Genomic DNA, 15,186 nt, shown 5'->3' on the forward strand with positions numbered 1-15,186 from the left:
AGGGTAAATATCGGGTTACTAAGCGCAGGGCCGCGCTTAGTAACCCGATATTTACCCTGGTTACCATTGTAAAAGTAAAAAACAAAACACTACATACTCACCTTCTGATGTCTGTCACATCCCCCGGCATCCGCGCTGCTGCTCAGAGCTTCCTGCACTGAATGTGTCAGTGCCGGCTGTAAAGCCGAGCACAGCGGTGACGTCACCGCTGTGCTGTGCCGGACCTGACACATTCAGTGCAGGAAGCTCTGAGCAGCAGCGCGGACGCCGGGGGATGTGACAGACATCAGAAAGTGAGTATGTACTGGGTTTTTTTTTACTTTTACATTGGTAATCAGGGTAAATATCGGGTTACTAAGCGCGGCCCTGCACTTAGTAACCTGATGTTTACCCTGGTTACCCGGGTGCTGCAGGGGGACTTCGGCATCGTTGAAGACAGTTTCAACGATGCCGAAGTCGTTCCCCTGATCGTTGGTCGCTGGAGAGAGATGTCTGTGTGACAGCTCCCCAGCGACCTAAACAGCGACGCTGCAGCGATCGGCTCGTTGTCTATATCGCTGCAGTGTCGCTGAGTGTGACGGTACCTTTACTCCTGAGCAGTTAACAGCTGATAGTTCAACATCCGAAACCCCCACTTATCTATTGGATAGGTCATCAATATGTTAGCCCTGGACATTTAATTATATACAGTATACTCGAAAGCAAGGTTTGCCTTGCGTTAAAAAAATAAATAAATAAATATGATTTTTCAAATTTGATATCTCTTTACCCTTTCACAACCCATACAGCATAGAAGGGAAGGGGTTCCTGACTTTTTACATATGGGTACATCATGGCGATCATGCATACACAGGAACTATGCCCACGCAATTCCAGCCAGGAGCCATGCCCGCAACGCCCCAGCTGTTTCATCCCCTGAATGCTGTCATTGAAATCGATCACAACATTTAGAAGGCTGGGAAAGAAATTAGGCTCCGTCTCACATTCGATCAGTGCCCCCACTAATTCATTGCGAGGGCTTGATCGTCATCAGAGCATGGTCTCATAGGCTTTTGTCAGTACAGCAATGACAATACTTGTTGGTGCATTGCAATGCTTATACCAGTGATCAGAGTGATAAAAGTTGAAGTCCCATAGGGACATAGTAAAAAAGTTTAAAAAAAATTGAAAAAAAAAAATTACAAAATAATTTAAAAAAAATTCTACCTTTTTAAATAAGTGTTTTTATTGTTTGTTTTCTTTTACATAAAAAATAAAGTACACAAATTTTGTATTGCCCTGTCCGGTACGACACGATCTATAAAACTGTAATACTAGTTAACCCCTTCAGCAAACGCCATAAAAAATATATATAAAAACTGAGACAAAAAACTATGCTTTTTTCATCATGCTGCTTAAAAGTGGAATAAAACGAGATCAAAAAGACAAATGTAAATAAAAATGGTATAGCAGAAAATGTCATCCACTCTGAGAATACAGCAAAGGGTTGGTTGTGTCAGTTTTAGTTTGCAAACTGCAGAGCAGGTGACTCTGCAGCGTCCGGCTTGTGTCAAGTAACATGGATCCAAGTGAAGTAAATTGCCTGGCACATCTCAGCATGACATGGCAGTGCAGTCGCCCATGGCAGCAAGTCTCGGTATGGACTGTTTTGACGCTCCGGCTGTGATCCGGAGGATACCATTTGCTTTCCAATTGTGAGTTTCTTTGGACATTAAAGACATTTGCTTTGAACTTTTCTGTGGTCCCTGCCTATCTGTCGCACTGCACCAACTCCACTGCACTACAATTAGCAATGCAAAAACTTTGTGTTATGGTTGGAGTTTTGCACTAAATAAAATATGAAAATAAAGTGCAATTGCAACCCCGGGTCCACCGTGCAGAGAAGAACCCTGCTGCTAGTGTGAATAACAGAATACAATAGCAAGCGTTACCTTGAACACACTGAAATAATGCCACACAGTGTGACCTGAACACAAAGTACCAAGCTCAGTTATTTCACCGAGAGGTACGGCATGAGTATGTGAAGTGCTATAACCTGTTAGCTTCACAGGGATAATAGGACGTGGATTGAGCTAGCTCTGCAACTAAACAATGCTAACCGCACACATGAATGAAGCAGATGCTGAGCCAAGAGAGAGAGCTCTATGACGCTAGGTACAATACCCTACCGCTTTCACTGAGAAGTATAGCATAAGGGTTGAGCTTGCTCTGTAACTGAACTGTGCCTATCGCGCACATGTACAAAGCAGAAGCTAAGAGCCAAGTGGCTAGTTACCCCAGTCCTGACACCACTGAATCTGTACCGACCAGCACCCTAAGCATTTAGCAGACTAGAGACTTCGGCGCTGAGCCAAGGGTACGAGTGGGCCAAAATATGTGTCGAGAGGTGCAGAAGTCTCATTGACAGTTACAGCAATAGTTTGATTGCACTGATTGCCTCAAAAGGTTGTGCAACAAAATATTAAGTTAAGGGTACCATCTTTTCCGTCTAGGCCTATTTCATGAGTTTTATTTTTTTAAATTCTGTGGAAGCATGATTGAAAAGCAATATCTGACTTTCATTTGTTCATTTTCATAGGTATCTTATTTATTATTACTTTTGTCAGCTTCAAGTTATTTCTGTGACCACTGTGGGTTTTTCTGTCATTAAACAAGGGGTACCAACAATTTTGACCACGTGTGTAAATGTGCTTTAAAGCATTTTGAGGGGTGCAGTTTTTAAAATGGTGTCCTTTTTGGGTGTTTTCTGTCACATAGGCCGCTCAAAGTCACTTTTAACGTGATGTGGCCACTAAAAAAATATTCTTTTTGTAAATTTTTGCAGTACGGTGGTAGTGGGGGTTCACTCTACATTGTTGGAACGTGTGTCTCATTAAGGCAGAGGTTGAGGGTGCAGGTGGAGGCCCTCGAGGAGATAGAGGAGGCAGAAGCAGTAGAGGAAGTGTCAAATGTAGAGGTTTGTTCTGCAAGCCTTGGGGATTCCAAGGCTTGTGGAGAAGCGCCTGCCCCCACAGCCACCAGAGTCACCCAGTGCCCAGTCAGCGAGATGTAATGCCCTTGGCCATTGTTACTCGTCCAAATGTCTGTGGTGAAATGCACCCTTGTAGGCAGAGATTTTGTCAAGGAACGGGTGATGTTGTCTGCGACATGCTGGTGTAGCAGGCACAGTGTAATAATTATAGGGGATAACTCAGGAGACTCTTTGCGTGGAACAAGACAACTACAGGACACAGTTTTATAAGTGGTAAAGTCTATATTATCACATGGTGATTCAAACAGGTGCAGAGAGAAACTCAAGTCCACAACACTTGAGTAAATATTAAATGCATCTTAGCAGTCTATAGGAAACTTCAGAGGAAAATGCAATCACGCAGAAAGGCTATGAAGCACAATTTTTCTTGAGCAAACTTGACACAAATAAGTCCTTGCTTAGTCCAAAACACAGATAGATATGCTTATAAGGCAGTTCAAATAATAATATCTTAGCTCAACCAGGGAGGCCTGGGTAATAGTCTCAGGTTCTTGCAGAGCAGCAACAGCTTACGTGTCCAGCAAATGCAAATGGAAGTAAACATGAGCAGCAGATGAAGTAGGATTACTGGAACTGGTGTATGCAGCAGGAACTCAGAGCAGAGTAGCAGGATAACCCCACAGGTTCACAGGAGCAGGTATATAGCCAGGGAGTCACCAGAGGTCAGGAGCTGGATGCAAGGCAGAATACTCTAGCACAGACTGAAGGCTGGGGTTCAGTTTTATAGCAGGAAGACACAGTGCATATGAGACCAAAGACACCATCTTGGAAAAGGGCAGTAATGCACAAAAGGTAATCGAAATGTTCAGAGTCCTGACACACAGCTTTCTTTTTGTGGCCAACACATTAGAGATGGTGGAGTTCAACCTCTTAACTTAGTCATGCGTAGGAGGAAACAATGTTTTCCATGACCACAACTGTGGAACTGTGGGCTGGCTGCAGTGCTGTAAAAGGGTGGAGTACGGTGAACCCCACAAACTGCTGAACGGTGAGAGAGGTGCAGGTGGATTGAGAAACTTGTGTTGTGACCGTTCTCTGAGATCGGTCAAAAACAGCAGGCATGTCCGCTTACATTACAGCTGAAGGCATCCTCTCAGTCAGCGTGACTGGAGCTGGTAAAGAATCCGAGATTCTGCGTTCAAAGACCTGCGTCTCAGTAGTTGCCATGGTAACAGAGGAGGAGGAAGAAGCAGCAGATGCGATTGATGAGGTGGCTGATGGTTGTTGAGGTCTGCATTTTTGTGCTATGGGATTCCCACTGTAAAGCATGTTGATTGCGCATGTGAAGGTTCATACATGTAGTAGTCAAATTATTGCACTTTTTTACCTCGACTCGAGGATGCATTGCTCGTCATGGCTGCATCACTACGTGACTGCGTCGTATGGTGCAAAGTAACCTCAGATGATCTACTCATCTGAGTGCCTCTATGTTCACGCCAACTGGGATTGAACACCTCATCATCATCATCATCATCCTCCTGTGTCATCACATTCCTCGCCATTGGAGTCACCCTCCTCCTCTTCTTGCCCTGACAACACAGTACAGTCCACGTGAGCCTCAGATATCTGAGTCTCATCAGGATCACACACACACACACACACACCCCCGGAATTAACGTCCGATGACAAGGTCAGGATGCTGTTCGGACCGCACTTTTTCCTGCCCCGGATACAAGCTAAAAAATAATGTGGGCATTGGTGCAGATTTCCTCCTCTTGACTCTGCAAAGCTTTTGAGTACACTTCTGATGAACATGGCATATAATGAGTGGGCGGCTCTTCAGACTCACCCATCTGTGGTTCCATACAGTCATTAGAATGGTTGGATAGTTGGGAAGTGGAGAAAAGCAAGGGGAATTTTTGTAAATTTTGTTGGAACAATGATAAATTGCTAATCAACTCTTAACCCTCCTAGCTTCCTAACATAAAAAAATTACAATAAAAAAAATAATATAGATGTAAAGTATATATGAGAAATGTTATTTTAAATTTTTTGTACAGCATGACTAAGGTTTAAGGATATAAAAATTTAAAGTTTGAAAATTGCAGAATCTTCCAAATTTTTGTTAAATTTCTGATATTTTTGCGAATAAAAGCCAAAAAAAATTGACCTAAATTTACCACTAACATGAAGTGAAATGTGTCATGAAAAAGCAGTCTCATAATCACTGTGATTCATTGAAGAGTTCCAGAGTTATTACCACATAAAAGGACAGTGCTCAGTCAGAACTGAAAAAATTGTCCTGGTCAGGAAGCTAAAAACAGGAGTGAAGGGTTTAAAGTTTATTTACAGCTCCTCCTGGTATCCCCATTATAATATCAGAAAAACATAGCTGACTGCAATGTGAGCAACCTCTTCTTATCTTAGCAATAGTAATGAGCGAACGTACTTGGTGAGACTCGGATTTCATTCGAGTATCTGGGTGCTCGGATATACTCAGCACTCGTCGAGCATTGGCTGGTGCTCGAATTGAATGTTCAAATCCCCATCCCGCATGTTGGGCACCTATCACACAGCCAATAAACATGCTGGGATTTCCTGTAATGTAATGCCATAGCCATCTTGGTAGTCGCATTACTGTGATTGGCTGACTGCATTACCTCATCATAGGTTAAAAAATGGCTGGCGCCACCATGCTCAGCACAGTGATGCCGTAGCACAGCTCAGGGACAGTTCTTATTGAAGTGAGAGTCGTTGTTCACATCTGTTTGCAGTTTTAGGAATCAGAGTCAGGTACTGGTGATGCTTTACTGAATCATCAAGCAAAAAGTTTCTTCGGGCTTATCTTAGAAAAAAACTATAGGAGAGAATAAGCGCACATAGGCTCTCATCCAACAATTTCAGAATCTGTTATTCAGAAAACTGCTCACCTGGTGCCCCTTTGATAGGGCATATACTGTAAACGTCAGCTGCCACAGATCCACGGTTCAAGGATTGATCATATCAGGAACCATATAAAGGATTTTTGTGGATATTGTCCTCGCTGCTGAACAAATGTTATCATTTGTTATGATATGTGTGTGGTATTTTCTGAGGAAGAAGTCATGTACATACTTTGAAACGTGTTGAATAAAACCACCATTCCTTCTCATAAATACATCTGGATTTCCATTTGTTCAGCAGCGCGAATAATATCCCCAAAAATCCTTGATATGGTTAGGGCTAATCTTGAGCTTTGTCGTTTCTATGCGATACATTCTGCATTTAGCCTTTGGACAGCTGAAGCAGGTAGAGTAGCTGAATGCAGCTTCTAGCTAGAGCAATGTGATCAGGTGGTCAGTTGGATAGCAGATAATGCTTCATGCATGCTTGCAAGCACCACTCAGTCATCCACTTGGTCCATTCTCATCATCCAAGAGTATGGATTATGTAATCATCACCCTGATCATCCTTTCTTCCACCATGTTGAGTCCCAGGAGACTAGTGATCCCACACTAGGACAATCCGAGGAGCTCTTTACATCATCATTTCTTGATTATGTCCTCTCACCCTTCATGTTCCAAGAGGAACAGGAGGACATTCGGTTTAGTGATGCAAAAAACTTAGAGCAGCCACAGTAAGAAGAAGATGACGGTGGGGAACAACAAATTTTGTCTAAGGACATAGATGATGATGGGACCCTGTTGCCAATAAGTCAGGTTGTTATAGAGTCACTAAGTCAGGAGGGCCAGGGTGTGGCAGTGAAAAATGAGGTATTGGATGACGAAGTTACTGACCCAACCTTAGAAGTTGCATGCAAAGTGAGGCCAGCAGCGCTGAGGGGGAGGGATCTGCAGCATTGAAACAGTCAGGAAGTGGGGTGAGCAGAGGGAGAAGGCGGACTTTTGTTCTGCAGAGCACAGACACTTGTGAATGTCTCTGTCAAAGAGTTGCATGTTCCTCAGTCTGGTCCTTTTTTAAAGACGGTTCTAAGACCAAAAAAAATGTCATTTACAACCTGCGAAATGCCAAGATCAGCAGGGGCCTGGCCATTAAGAGCGTAACCACCACAAGCATAATCAGGTACATGTCATCTGAGCACCCGACTCGATGGGCCTAATGCCTAGGTCCACAATTGTTGGCAGCAGTTGACACGACTGCCTCATCCCCTGTGCAAGGTGCTTCTCAATCCCCAATTTTACATATAAGCCAGCAGAATTGCTTTGCCCAGACAGCTGACATTATTGAGGCGTGCTCCTAATTGCTCCAACAGCGTGACGTTTTGGCAGCAAAATGAAGAGCAATAATGGAAAGAGGAGAGTTACCACATGCAATATAGCAGTATCTGTCTAGATTTTATTATGTATTTACAGGCACTGATTATACATTTTATAAAGCCAGAAATGAAACATTTTCTTCACTGACAAGTTTGCATAAAGTCCTATGTTAATTTTTTTTACCTTAAAACACTCCATTTTTTAATTAACCAAACTCTATCCAAGTCAACTTCAACCACAAGTGTCTTGCATTAGATATAATCTTTTATGCTTCCTCATGTTTCCTAATTATATATTCAGGATGATGGGATTCACAAAAACAAAACAGAATTACATTATTTGGTATTTCCATGTTATTAAAGAGAATTATCAAGTCCTTGGCAATCATCAGATTTTGGCAACTGTGAACATACTCCATTCCTCAAGCTTTACCAAGAAAATGAGTAAGAAGCAGTAAAATGTCAAGGCTTTTACATATTCATATGTTGCTATTTGATCTGTTCTTTTCTTTGTTGTTTTCTCACATTCAATAAAAGCATAAGCTTTTCTTCATGATTAATACATTAACGCTAGGACGCATAGTTATATTTTACGGTTCTTACATTTAAAAAACAGTACAATGTTCCATACTGTAAAATAAGAAGATAATATAAGCCTTTGTCCTTGTACATTGCTTGTCTCTTCAGTAACCTCTACTTTGTCATAGTCCCTAAATTAGCACGCTGACATCTTTCTACAATCTATCATTCTACCTATTGATGTGCTGTAATTACTTTCTATCCTTATAAGGGTGTCCATTTGCATTTTTACAACTCTATTTATATCAATTATTGTTTATTGAAAAAAAAAGTTGATATTAATGTCTTAAAGGGTTTGCCCTGTTTCACAAAATTCTGGGCATTTGGGAGTGAGAGATATGCTCAAAAAGGAGGGAAGAATTTGGACTACTCTACTGAGCAAATGTTTTCAGTGGATGTTTAACCCCTTCCTGACATGCGAAGTACATATACTCCTTTGTGGGAGCTGCGTTCCTGCAAACAAGTATCACGCAGCCTCACACTGAGCGCCGCCGCAATTGAGTGCACGCGTCAGCTCTGTGTGAGAGCTGACACACTGCAGCAATGCCCACGATCAGTGTTAACTGAGAGCATGCCTCCTTCCCTGCCTGTCAAACGCTGATCTGATGCCCTGCAGTGCAGAAGCATTGCAGGGCTTCAGGTCAGCAATCTGATACTGTACAGTAATGTCCCATCCTGGGATAATGTAAAAAAAAATTATTAACCCATTACTTGCCAAATTTGCAATTTTCATTTTTATTTTTTTTTTATGACAGATTTTTAATGATTTGGGTCCTAATGAATCAGAAACATAATTTGCAAAATTTTTACAAGTACGGATTTTTATATTCAATTTAAAATGACAATTACATGATTTCGTATTTTGAAAACATTCATTTTACAAACACAACACAAAAAATTGGACCTAATTATAAAAATTATAAAATCATAGCTGCTAGAAGCTAAAGATTAGGCGTCCCAAAAAAATGACATTGGTAGATAATAGGTTAAAAGGTGCAAAAATATTTTTTTTTTTAAATCCCCAAATAAAGAACAAAAAAAACAAATTTTTACAATACATACACTTATGTAAAAAATAAAGCAGAAAAAGTACACATTTTGTATCGCAGGAAAGCAAATCCTCGCACAGAGCCACACTGGTCCTGGGCGCATATGAAGGCAATATAGAAAAAAGATTTCTCCAGCGGAGGTAAAAGTGAAACTTCACATTTTATTTATAACACATTGAAAAGCACACTGAGGAATCATGAGGGACTAACGACCAACGCGTTTCAACTGTGAGGTCTTAATCATTGCCTGTGTTAGAAAGGAACCATGGGGTTTAAATACATTGCTGTGATGAAACAGGTGTATCAGTACTTTTTTGGCAAATTGATTTTTTTTCTCTTGCCAATCAACACCTGATACACCTGTTTCATCGCAATGTATTTAAATCCCATGGTTCCTTTCTAATGCTACTGCATTTACCATCCCGAATATTGCCCATATCTTTCAAATCTAGTCTGCTTTAAAATCTTTGCCTGTAAGAGTCCTTGTTATGCAGTATTACTGTATATTATTTTCATAATAAGATTTATAGCAACCTAGGCAGATGCCTACTTGCCTAAATGTTGTCTCCTATCGTATCATTTCCTTGGCATTGTCCTTCTTTCTTATGAATGTTAATACCCTGCAAGGATCACTACCACTCATCTTAGATAATAAAGCACATGGATATCGCAGACAATTGTAGAAACATCTCAGTTCATTTCATACTCAGATATGTGGTATTAATTTGCCTGAACAAAAAGGTTTCACTTCTGTGTGCTGCCATTTTTGGTTTACCAATCCTTTTTCTCCCTGACTTCGACTTTACAGTTCTGCTTTACCTGTCTACTTTTATCCCAACCTTGTTTGAATACCACCAGCCCTGAACAAAGGTTTTGACTTTGCCTTTCTTAAATTGCATTGTGCCTGATCTCTGCTTTCATTGCACTTTTTATAAGCTACAAACTGTCTCAAATCAGAGGCTACTTCAAGACCTGGGAAGCTGGTTTAGAACTTGTGAAATTCATTGAGACTCTCAGGGTGAAATATATGGATTTTGCTATGCTCTCTTTAGCCAACAATTGGAAACAAGGAGGTATGACTTTTAGAAGAAGCTATACTTGTTCTATGAATGAAGCATAGTACTTTAAACAAACTTTTATAATAAGGCATTAATATATTTTTAATTCAATCAAATACTTTCTCCATATAACGTGTAAAAAAAAAAGAAACGAAAAAATTAGAATGAGAGAGAAAAGTTGAATGTACTTTGCATACATTAAACTTCTGTTATGTTATTTCTATTTTTTTTTGTTCCTTATTTACACAAGAGTTGGATAATGTATTTGAACAAAAAATATGTTAATGCCTTATAATAAAAGTTATGGCTCAGCTTTTATTGAATAAAAAGTATGACATTCTTCATGGAAGAATGTACAAGATACAGATGTTATACTAAGTACAGTGTCTTTTTAGGATCCAAAAGATTTAATAGACAATAGTGCCTAATTAGAAAAGAAAAATAAAGAGGAAGGATTTAAAAAGTAGCATAAATTCATCTAAAACTATAAATTTGTGAAGATGTGAAGTAGTTTAGGTGATTATTCATTAAGTTTTGGGAGACATTTGCAACTTACAATTTATAATATTTTATGACAAACATAACAATAAGATGAAGATGTAATAATATCAAACAAAGCCAGTAAATTGCACTTACTTTATCTGTAGGTCCGGGCACGTAAAAATTTCCAACGTAGAAAGGAAGGGTCTGAAGTCGAAAAAAAAAGTAAGGTAGGGAGAATTAAAAGAAGTTGAATTTAAGTAGGAAACATTCCCCAGTGCCTTTCAGCGATGTGAGCAGCAGGCTGGGTTATGTTTTCTGAATGAAGCTTTGATTTAGGAAAAGTGAATAGGTCATTGAATAATTGGGATCAGCCCCAAACAACTAATATCCCTGCAGCAAGAAAGAGTGACCATCACATTATACATAACTTAAAAACCACACTGAAGACAGGAATTCCTAGGTTTACTATCATGTGATACAGTTCCCAAGCTTCCATATACAATGTATTCCAATGAGGGAGAGAAAAGGGAATATTGTAGCATTTACTAGGGTGAGAAAAGTACACCTCTAAAAAGTAAACTGTTGGCTCACATGGAGTGTTAGAAGTCAACTGCAATGTTTGTACATAACATACTAGAGCTACTCAAGTGAACTCAAAATCTTTTAACAATTTGTTCCATGTGTCTTAAATTTAACATTTAGACTTAGCTTGCATTTTTTATTGTATTTTTTATATTGTTTTTTTCCGTAACGTTTTTTGTCTCCTTTTGGTATGTCAGGTTTTTGTTGTTTTTTTAAACTGCTTTGTTTCAGAGACTTACTGTTACATCGGTTTGATAAAACTTTATTGATAGCCATGTGTGTGTATTATATGGGTTTTCAGTATGGCAACACATTAAAAATGCATGTGTTTTTTTTCTTTGCAGATTCTTCTCATTTTCTTTAAGTCTACAGGGAAAATCAAATAAAATGCATATTTACCGCAAGAAAATTGACATGTTGCAGATTTAAAAAACACACTATAGGTCAGTTTATGCTGTTGTTTTTTTATGTTTTGTCTTGATAGGTTGAGCAATAAAATGTCTGAAGAAAATGAGACATAAAGTTGCAATAAAATCTCAAGGCCCAGTATAATATTGGTACAATGTGATTGGCCATCAAAAATTGTTGTTAATATTATGTATGGAAGAAGAAAACTTTGCACTGAAATTTCCCATTGGTGTTTATTTTGAGCAGGCAATCCACACATTACACTTCTGTAATTTTTGCATCTTTTTTAAACACTAATTGCCATGTAGAAAATTAAAGCTAATGAAAAAAGCATGCATACAAGGCAATACAACCTCAAGTGAAGATTACATTTTGCTTTTTCACTATGTGACAAGCAATGTTTGACAAAAGTCCTAAAAATTGCATTTTTAATGTATATTATTATTTATTTAACGGACTTCGACTCAGTCTTGAGCCATGGCAACTTGATGGATAAAAGTTCTATCAAAAGATCACTCTTGTGCAAGTCTAGATAAGCACACGGGGTTCTTCTCTGCCATTATCTTGATAGTCTCTCAAGCAACGGGTTGCTGGTTTTCCTTTTGCTATTCCTCTGACCATGATGTCCTTCTCCAGTGATTCCTTACTTTGTATGATGCGTCCAAAGTAGGCAAGTTATAGCTTAAACAGGGCCGTATTTGCCACTAGGCACTCGAGGGCACGTGCCTAGGGCGGAGACAATGAAGGGGGCGGCACCTGAGCAAGTTTAAGAAAAAAAAATATTTTTTTTTTTTTGAAAGTCCGGGGTCGCCCCACCCAGGGGCGCCGCTATAATGAGGTGAGTTGAGCACTTCGCCTCTAGCGGCATCCAGTCCCTCAAAACAGGGGGCGGCAGCGCAGCACCGCCCCCTGCAGTCAGATCAGATGTGCCGGCCGGGTACTGGCCATAAGCATGAGGCTGTGTCACCAGCAGGAGGCAGCGGGGATGCCGGGCGCGGTGCTGCCTCCTCACACAAACTTGTCCGGTTATAAGTACTGAGGGACGGGATGGGGAAGGGGTGAGCAGCCCAGGCAGCCAGGAAGACGAGCTACTTGAACGAACTAAGCACAGCCTGTGGGCGGGGACTGTGGCTGCTTGCCTGCATCGCCCCGGGCACTGTCACATGAAGGGGCGCACCGGGAGCCAGGGCCACTTCTGTGACATACAGAACACAGCATAGGAGCAGAGCAGTATGAAGTCTGCTCTGCTCCCATCTGACGGAGACTCTGCAGGCTGCTAGCACAGTGGCGGCTGCAGTCTCCCTCCTGCAGTGAATGGTTTCGCCCCTTCTGACCTGATCATGAAGGTTTTCCCTGGCTGGCGCTGCAGTTCTTCCCTCTGTGCACGCTGGGATTGGCTCAGGCACGCTGGGTCCTAGTGCCCACATGTTGCATTTCACCAAGACACTTCCTGGTCCTGTCTGCAAACGTTATCAGTAAGTGCTGGGGATGGAACATTTTAGGCTTATTAAATTCAGGTATGTCACTGTGATGTGAATGTGAGACCATGGGGGTATTGTGGGTGAGGGGGGACAGGGTACTGAGGGGGTGGATGTGAGAGCATGGGGGTATTGTGGGGGAGGGAGACAGGGCACTGGGGGGTGAATGTGAGACTATGGGGGTGTTGTGGGCGCTGAAAGTGGGTGAGGGGGACAGGGTACTGATGGGGTGAATGAAAGATGATGGGGGTATTGGGTACTGAAGTGGGGGAGGGGAGGCAGGGCACTGGGGGGTAAATGTGAGACCATGGGGGTGTTGTGGGGGCTGAAGGTGGGTGAAGTGGGACAGGGCACCGAGGGGTGGATGTGAGATGATGGGGGTATTGGGGCTGAATATTATAATGTTTAGTTATGATATTATATGTGCTCCATCATGTGATATTTGCTGTCTGGGGAGGCTGGAGATGGGGGGTCGGGGGCTTTTGATACGTACCACCTGGGTCTTTTATGAGTATTAGTATAAGGAGCCGCATACAGTAACCAAGAGCTGCATCACATTTACAGCACCACTCCGGCATTATTTTTTTTATTTAATTGCTGGAGCGGTGCTGAAAATCCGCGTCCCCTGCTCCCTGTCTGATACTCGCCTTCTGGCGCTTTCATCTGTTTTAGTCTCCGCTCGGCTCCGTCTCCTGCAGTTTGTGTCCTGTCCGAGGCTCCAGTGTTTCATGAAGCGGCGCAGAGGTCACTAATCAATGTAAGTCTGTGGGAGCCTCGTTCTGGCCTGTTCCTCACTCTCAGGCTATGTGCACACGGTGCGGATTTGGCTGTGGATTCGTAGCAGTTTTCCATGCGGTGTACAGTACCATGTAAACCTATGGAAAACCAAATCCGCAGTGCACATGGTGTTGAAAATACCACACAGAAACGCTGCTTTGTATTTTCTGCAGCATGTAAATTCTTTGTGCGGATTCAGCAGCATTTTACACCTGCTCCTGTATAGGAATCCGCAGGTGTAAAAACACAGGCGAAATCCTCACAAAAAAGCAGGAAATCCGCAGTAAATACGCATGTAAAACGCAGCACATTTTACCTGTGGATTTTGCAAAAACTGTGCGGGAAAAATGCGCATACGAATCCGCAACGTGTGCACATAGCCTCATAGTCTTACATTGAGCGCTTGTGACATAGCTTCTCACTTCTGGCCAGTCAGAAGCTGCACTCACAAGTTTGAGCGTGCCACAAAATAGTGAATACACCGGAGGATGAGTAAATGACTGGGAATGGGGACCTGCGCTTAAAGCACCACTCCAGCGGTGGAAAAAAACCCTGCTAGAGTGGTGCTTTAATAATTTAATAATAAGCAATTTAATACTATAAAGTTGGTAAAGGTTTGGAATAAATGTCTGCAGTCACTTTATGTGACTGCAGACTGCCAAATCATGACAGGGAGCTGCGGGCCCATCATACTGTGTATAAGGGAGCTGCGGGCCCATCATACTGTGTATAAGGGAGCTGCAGGCCCATCATACTGTGTATAAGGAAGCTGCGGGCCCATCATACTGTGGTAAGGGAGCTGTGGGCTCATCATACTGTGATAAGGGAGCTGTGGGCTCATACTGTGTATAAGGGAGCTGCGGGCCCATCATACTGTGTATATGGGAGCTGTGAGCTCATCATACTGTGATAAGGGAGCTGTGGGCTCATTCTGTGTATAAGGGAGCTGCGGGCCCATCATACTGTGTATACGGGAGCTGTGGGCCCATCATACTGTGTATAAGGGAGCTGTGGGCCCATCATACTGTGTATAAGGGAGCTGCGGGCCCATCATACTGTGTATAAGGGACCTGCGGGCCCATCATACTGTGTATAAGGGAGCTGTGGGCCCATCATACTGTGTATAGAGGAGCTGTGGGCCCATCATCATACTGTATATAGAGGAACTGTGTGTCCATCATACTGTGTATAAGGGAGCTGCGGGCCCATCATACTGTGTATAAGGGAGCTGCGGGCCCATCATACTGTGTATAAGGGAGCTGTGGGCCCATCATACTGTGTATAAGGGAGCTGTGGGCCCATCATACTGTGTATAGAGGAGCTGCGGGCCCATCATACTGTGTATAAGGGAGCTGCGGGCCCATCATACTGTGTATAAGGGAGCTGCGGGCCCATCATACTGTGTATAAGGGAGCTGTGGGCCCATCATACTGTATATAGAGGAGCTGTGTGTCCATCATACTGTGTATAAGGGAGCTGCGGGCCCATCATACTGTGTATAAGGGAGCTGCGGGCCCATCATACTGTGTATAAGGGAGCAGTGGGC

At 42.1% G+C, this 15,186-nt stretch overlaps 1 protein-coding gene across 1 annotated transcript in view; it reads right to left on the minus strand.

Annotated features, from left to right (window-relative positions):
- Positions 1-10,685, minus strand: part of OCA2 (OCA2 melanosomal transmembrane protein) — a 685,962-nt gene extending 675,277 nt beyond the window's left edge. The window contains exon 1 of the mRNA XM_077296885.1: positions 10,549-10,685. The gene's annotated coding sequence lies outside the window, so the exon portion shown is untranslated. The remainder of the gene's footprint in view (positions 1-10,548) is intronic.
- Positions 10,686-15,186: the final 4,501 nt, after the last annotated feature.

This window comes from Ranitomeya variabilis, chromosome 3 (assembly GCF_051348905.1).
Source record: "Ranitomeya variabilis isolate aRanVar5 chromosome 3, aRanVar5.hap1, whole genome shotgun sequence".
Lineage (NCBI taxonomy): Eukaryota > Metazoa > Chordata > Amphibia > Anura > Dendrobatidae > Ranitomeya > Ranitomeya variabilis.